This window comes from Arachis hypogaea, chromosome 14, assembly GCF_003086295.3.
Source record: "Arachis hypogaea cultivar Tifrunner chromosome 14, arahy.Tifrunner.gnm2.J5K5, whole genome shotgun sequence".
NCBI classification, from domain to species: domain Eukaryota; kingdom Viridiplantae; phylum Streptophyta; class Magnoliopsida; order Fabales; family Fabaceae; genus Arachis; species Arachis hypogaea.
This window is the reverse complement of record NC_092049.1, coordinates 3,489,697-3,497,098: the sequence shown is the minus strand read 5'-3', so window position 1 is coordinate 3,497,098 and position 7,402 is coordinate 3,489,697. Positions and strand designations below refer to the sequence as shown.

Below are 7,402 nucleotides of genomic sequence, written 5' to 3'. Positions count from 1 at the left end.
ATTTTCTTTGAATTTTATTTTTTCTTTTAATCCCGTGACTCAAATTTAGATCCGGTGATTCAATGCTTGAATAATATCATGTCATGGTCACAAACAGATCCAATGATGTCAGGAATGAATTTTTAGTCCAAACAAAGTGAAAAAAAAGTCCAATTCAATTAATATATATACTTTTAGTACTATGAGGATGTCATGTTGAATTTGACAATATAAAAATTGCTAATAAATAATTTAAAAATTGTCTTATAATTTTAAAATTGACAATAATACATGACAATTATATTAAATTTGTTTATATTAAAAATTATTGTTCTGAGAATTGGACCAGACTGATCGGTTCAATCAGGTTAACCGAAAATCAGTCATTTGATCGGTCCAGTTAGACTATAAAATCGTTCTGTAAAAAACCGGTCAAAAAAAGTCAAATTGGTGGTTAATTAATAAACCGACTGAATCGGACCGATTTTTTATAAGATCGGTTCACTCCTCCAAATTAAAACGGCGCCGTTTACAAAAAAAAAAAAAAAAAAACCAGCGCATAACACCTCCCACCCCACCCCTTTCTCTCTCTCACCCAGCGCATAACACCTCCCCCCACAATACCCTCACTCAGCAGAAGGTGAGAAAACCCTAATCTTCTCTTGGAATCGAAGAACAGCCACCATCCATAATCCTTTCTTCTCCTTGAAGAATAGCCACTTCCCACCATTCCACTTCAGAGCTAAAACTCATCGCCGAACCCTTCTCTCCCTCCTCTCTCTCTCTCGCCATCTCTGTCCGAGCTCTCTCTGTCGCTGCTCCTCGCCATGGGTCGTCGCCGCTTCTCTGCTCCTCGCCGTGGGTTGCCGCTTTTCTGCTCCTCGCCGTGGGTCGTTGCTGCTTCTCCCCTCATCTTCGTTTCTGCTTCTCTGCTCCGCACTGTGTCTCGCCGTCGTTGCTTCTCTTCGTGTGGAGTTTCTAGTCTCTGCTACAACCCTCTCAGGTCTCAAGTCTCTTCTTCTCTGCTTCAAGCCTTCAACCCTCTCAGGTCCCAAGTTTCAGTCTCTAACTCTCCCTGATTCTATCTCCCTGACTCTATAACTTTGAAATTTGAAATTTATTCTGAACATGCATATGATGTATTATTGATGATTCTGCTGGATTTTGAGATATTAATGTTTTGAATTTTTATTTGAATTCTGTCCGTTGATCTTGAATTAATTCTGCTGAGATTGAGTTATAAATTCAATTGTATAATTTATTTATTCTGCTGAGATTGATTTTTAAATCCAATATTTTATATTTGTTTTGGTGAATTGTTGTTTTGCTGTTATTGATTCAAAATCAAAACAGTGCCACAATTCTGCATTGAAATTACTATATGGCTTCCTATGATTTGGTTGAGTATGATTCTTAGGTTGGGTATCTGTTTTGGATGTTCTGAAGAGTGACTTGATTGATTTACAGAAGTTCACATATGGGAGAGTTAATTTTTTAAAAAAATTATTTTATATTTAATTAAATCAGTTGAATCCCGGTTGAACCAGTAAATCATTAAACCAATTACTTAACCGGTTCTCGCAACCTTGGTTTTTATTTGTTGTGCATCTGTTATACTGAGTTACATATTTTTTAAACACATCTATATTTGGATAATCCCTCAACTACCTTTAGTTATTTCATTGTTAGATCACACATAATATGCTCAACTAGCTGTATCTATGATAAAATAGTGTTGAAGTTTCTGGTGTTTTCATGATAGGTTGAATGGTTGATCTAAATAGAGCAGGGCACCTTTGCTTGAGATAGTTTCCGAGCCTTATATAAAAACCGGTATTGAAGCAGTAGAGCATGCAACAGAAATACGGAGATTGGTTCGGCATTTGGGAGTGATCAATGGCAATATGTAAGAAGGATCTCTTCGTTCTGATCTCTTTGTTACATTATTATACTCCTTGCAATTGAAATAAATTTTGTGATCTTAGCCATCGTGATTTTTTTTAAATAAATTGGTTTGGGGTGCAAAGTGGAGGAGCAACTTGGATCCGTTGATTTCAAAGTATAAACATGATGGTATTCTTCATTTACCATCTAATTAAGTTTTTTTTTTATTTATTTTAAAAGATGACAGTCTATATTTACATAGACTTTTTATTCAAATTTTATGTTTTCTTAAAGTTTAAGGATAGACATGGGATGCACCATATACATGTAGTCAACTTATATGTTAACCAAGCATTGAACATCAATTTATATAGTATTAATGATAATAGAGTTGAAGACTTAAATTCAGCTGAGTATGTTTTCTTATTTTAGTTCACTCTTTCTTTTAGGAAAACTTTCTCTATACTAACAGTTCGTGGGTGTCTTAAGTATCTAAATCTACTACCAGCAAAAGTACATAATTCAAGGTGTAAATTTCAATTCACTTCTTAATTATTTTACTAATGTCAATCTTAGTACATGTACTATCTAAATATCTTACTAGATATAGCAAATTTCTCTTCTCTATATAAGGATCTAATTAAATAAGAAGCTAATTTATTTTTTTATTTCAATGCAGTCCCCCAAACATATATCACCAACGTAGAAAGTGCAAATGTATGGACCACTCGCAAATTAACTTTTTCATACTAAGCATAATATGTATTTGTGTGGACTTGGCATTTATACATATATTTTTTCCCTCTAATTTTGGTTAACTTAATTATGACTTGATGCCTAAAAGATTGAAAGTCTCAATATTTATTCTTAAGCTTTTGAATATCACAAATTGTATTGCAGGGTCAGCAGGCAGTACACTAAAATTTGGGATTTAGAATCCTTTGAACTGATTGGATCTACTAAACAAGAGGTTTCTCATTTAGTGTCGTGTGAGTCATGGTGTTAGCAATAGCAATTATTGGTGGTTTGGATTGTGCAGTTTCTCTCTTTTAAATGTTCTTAGTGTGCATTATTTTCTTTTTTCTGGTTCACCCCATGATGTACAAGCACACATATAGTAGAGGTCATGGTTCTCTATGAATTTTGGTAGATGTTTTTGCTTAATGTTTCCTTTATGGTTCCTTTTTTATATGTTGATTTTACTAAAATTATTTGAGATCTGATTTCTAACAACCAGAACTTACCAACAATAGAAATGGGCACATTACCAGACAGCAAAGCTGCAAAGGCTTCTCGATAGTGCAATATGAAGACAAGATCCATGGGTGTGAAGAATTCCACTAAGAAAACTATTAGAAGGAATCACAAATAAGTGGTAATTCGTTTTTCCAATTAATCTACTGATAGTTGTCATTTACTTATGGGGTTTTTCTTAGGCTTTAGTATGAGATTGGGTTCTATTTTGATGTGAAGTATTTCGAGCACATTGCTTGATAGTAAGTTTGATGATGTTGATAAGTTCCTTTCTGCATTCGCAAGGATTGATGAGAACGAACATTAAACCTATATCTACATTAATTTGAATAAACAAGTAAGTTTCCATAAGATTCCTTAGTGGTGTCACTTTGTGTATGTTCTATTATGTTGTCATTAATTATTCATTTTAATTATCCGTTTAAATATTTTATATCTGATTTGGTTAGTAACCATGGTACCAAGACTATAAATGTCCTCACGAAGGAACCATAGATCATTCTAGATTATCAAGGGAAAAAAAAAAGAAGAAAAATTGCTTTCTTTAGTGTGCAGGCAGAAAATCTTTTGATATCTCATTCATACATAAGCAAGATTCTACTTTTTAAAGAGAAAAAGTAAACAGAACGAAGAACAAATAAAACACAAAATTTAACAGTTTAGTTTCTTTTTCCTCACTTAAGAGCAGATGCATGAAACAGGACATAGTTGAACTTATTAATAAAATTAACAGATCCTCCATTACTATTCAGTTTATTAATAAGATTTGAAGAATCACCAATGGGGCCACTATTTTATTTGTGGGTGAGTTCGTTCTGGTTTGTTTCCTTCTTAGATTAATGGTATGTATCAATTGCTTCGCAACATTAGTATTTGATATTCTTCTTTCAGTGGTTATGTTTTAGTTCGATGAGGTGGATTTAACTGGCGCAAAGTTTGAATATTTATGGTTTGGAGTAAATATTTATGGTTTGTTGAGATGGTGAATTTGTCTCTTTGTCTTGAAAAATTTATATGTTTGGCAAATATATGCATTTAAACCATTTTTACAATTTTTCTTTCGAAAGTCTCTGTTCCTATAGAATTAAGATAGTTCTTTCTTAGACTTTTTCATTTATGAGAATCTATTGTTCTACATAATAAGAGTTTAGAGATCAACTATTTTGCATTGCGTGCATTGTGCATCCTGTTTTCTAGAAAAATAACTATTTATATTTCTTAAATGATTTAGGGCCATGAACTTCTCAAAAAACTTGCTTATGTGACTGATAAATTTGATAGGAAATCCCTCGAACAATTACGTGAGTAAGAAGATTCAGTACTTTGTTGTACTTAATGTTCTGGCTCTTTTTTTTTCCTTTGTACTTAGTGTTCAATGCTTTTTTTTCTTTTTCATTTTCGTTGATGTGCCTTCTCCTGCTTATTTGCTTTTCAAAGAGTTGGGTACTGATTTGCCTATATATTATGACTTATTTTTTTCTATTTGAGGGATATAATTTTGCTTTTAAAATATTGGGTTGCCATTGTTTGATTGAGTTCTTTGTTTGTTACAGAGGATTCTGCACCACAATTCCTAATGATTTTAGATTCAGAAAAATTAAGCTCTCTTTCCCATACGTTTTTTTATCCACTTAGTCATTTATCAATTTATTCTATGGTTGAAATCATAATTGTGAATTTCTGACACCTGATAGTGGATTTTGTATACTTTATTCTCCAATTGGTTTCTTTTTATATTAATGGTATGTATCAATTGCTTCACAACATTAGTATTTGGTATTCTTCTTTCAGTTGTTATGTTTTAGTTGGATGAGGTGGATCTGGCTGATGCAAAGTTTGAATATTTATGGTTTGGAGTGCATATATATATATTTTTTTAAAATCATGAAGCTTTTTATTATTTGCTGCTTTAGCTTTCATTATTGTATATTCACGCTCAAACTACACAAACTATATCTTTTCCAGCTAATTTTTGTTGAGATAGTGAATTGTCTCTTATCTTGAAAATTTTATGTTTGGCAAATATATGCATTTAAACCATTTTTTCAATTTTTCTTTTGAAAGCCTCTATTCCTATAGAATTAAGATAGTTGTTTCTTAGACTCTTCCATTTATGTGAACCTATTATTCTACATATCATGTTTTTATTTTTCTCTATTACGTATCATGTTTTTATTTATTTTTTATTATAGAGTTTAATTAACATATATTTTTAAAATACTTGTTAAATTTATAAATTAAAATTTTTTATTAAAAATATACAAAATTTAAATTTTTAATATATTTATTTTATAATCATTAAATTAAAGTATTTTAAGCAGATTTTTAGTAGAGTAGAACCTAAGTTATACCTGGGTTCCAGTGTATTTATAATAGAGCTGTTAACCACTTTTGTTTGAGTCATTCTATTTTTTTTTATAGATAATTATTTCTTCCAGGTGGTGTAGTGAACCTTTTTTCTTGTTGGGAAATGGATCCTCTCCATTTTTTTTATTGGAGACAATAAAGTGTAATCTCTCACCTTTAATTCTTAAGTGGGACCAGAAATAAATAAGAGAGAACAATGAACGGTAAAATTAAAAACTGGATATCATCCAATTTTTTTTCCACTAGACGGATCCACTCCCATCTTGTTGAGTTTGATTTTTATTTATTGGACCAAAATATGAACAGTTAGTTAAAGTTAAAAACTTAAAATTCACGTATAATTGTCTTGTTTTGATGTGAAATTGATAATTAAAAATTATTAGATTATAATTTAATTAAATCTATCAATTTATTTAACGATTCTAAACTATCCATTTTATATAACGATAATGACATATAAGTCTTTGTCATTAGCTAAACCCATTATAAACAATAATCTTCATTTTTTACTAAAAAAATATTTTGCAATATGATTTTAGTATTTACATTAGGTCCATTTCATGGCACTTTCCTTTTTTTTTGTCAGGAACAATTACTTAACAGAAATAATATAATTATTATTATATAGGTTTTTTATAAAGTGGAAAGAGAAAACATTTTGAAAAAGTTCCCTTTTTTTTTTTCCTTGAAGAGCAAAAGAAAGCATTGTTTGCCCATTGGAATTTTTTCCTGCATTTTCCAATATTTTCTTTTAATAATCTCTCAAATCGTTTAACTAGTCACCTCCTCCTCTTTTTTTTTTGTTGTTGTTGTTGTATCACTTGTATGTAGTATTGTGTAATTTATTTATAAATGATCTTTTTGTGTTGACAATTTTCTATATTTGATTCATCATCTTTCTAATTAAGTATTTATTTGGCTCTGAGATCAAATAAATGTCAATTAAGTGCTTAGATTCACTCTTTTTTGTATGGGTATACGTTATATTTTTTGCTTATCTACTGGTCAATTTATTCCTTAGGAATTGTGATTCTAGCGAAAATTTTACATTTCACATTTTTTTGAAAAATAAATACACCAGATTAAATAGGGCTACGTAGCCTCTTTTCTCAAATGTCATCTATATCTAATCTAATGGCTCTATGAGTTTATGACTCCACTCACTAGCTTATCTCCCCCGCCTGGCTCGTTGTTTTAAACTCTTATTTTTATTCCATGATGGCCTCTTCTATGCCTTCAATCGAAATTGAATTAGAAATCGGATATGTAAATTTCACAATTTCACCGCTGTTTTAAACTCTTATTTTTATTCCATGATGGCCTCTTCTATGCCTTCAATCGAAATTGAATTAGAAATCGGATATGTAAATTTCACAATTTCACTTTATGGATACGCAATCCCATCCTCTTTGCATACAGGATATAAATTGAAAATGAGTTACGTTAACATATAATAATTCTAATTTGGTAGATGATTTTTATTGGATGCATAATTTTTTTTTCTCTAATTAAAAATATTAAAACAAACTACTAAAATTGTCCTTAATTTTTAAAGAGCTCAACAAAAATAATTAGATCATTATTTAAAAAATGCATTAAAAAATTAAACCAAAATTTGATCTCAATAATTTTTTATCTTTTTAAAGTATTTTTTTTATTAACAAAAAAATTGTAAAAAAAATTATTTGGTGTAATCACTGAATTTTAAGTATAAAATGTGATTTTTTGAATCATATTTGTAAAAAATATATTAAAATAAATTTTACTTGTATAATTCTTTTTATCGTGGTTAAAATAAATTTTCTTTAATTAATAAATTTTATTAAATTTAAATTTTTATTCTTTTGACCCAATGATATTTGTAGAAAAACCAACAAAAACCATTTACAAACATACGCATAAAATCATACAATTTTAT

General features: G+C 29.9%; 1 long non-coding RNA gene across 4 annotated transcripts; it reads left to right on the top strand.

Annotated features, from left to right (window-relative positions):
• The first annotated feature begins 569 nt into the window (after window positions 1-569).
• Window positions 570-3,468, top strand: LOC112740987 (uncharacterized). Of its 4 annotated transcripts, none has more exons than XR_011870548.1 (5): window positions 570-1,027; window positions 1,742-1,885; window positions 2,313-2,390; window positions 2,543-2,580; window positions 3,117-3,468. It is a non-coding gene; the product is annotated as an uncharacterized lncRNA (long non-coding RNA). The 4 variants fall into 4 exon arrangements; XR_011870546.1 differs by having other exon boundaries at window positions 3,101-3,468; XR_003171353.3 differs by lacking the exon at window positions 3,117-3,468 and adding an exon at window positions 2,764-3,027.
• The last annotated feature ends 3,934 nt before the right edge of the window (window positions 3,469-7,402 follow it).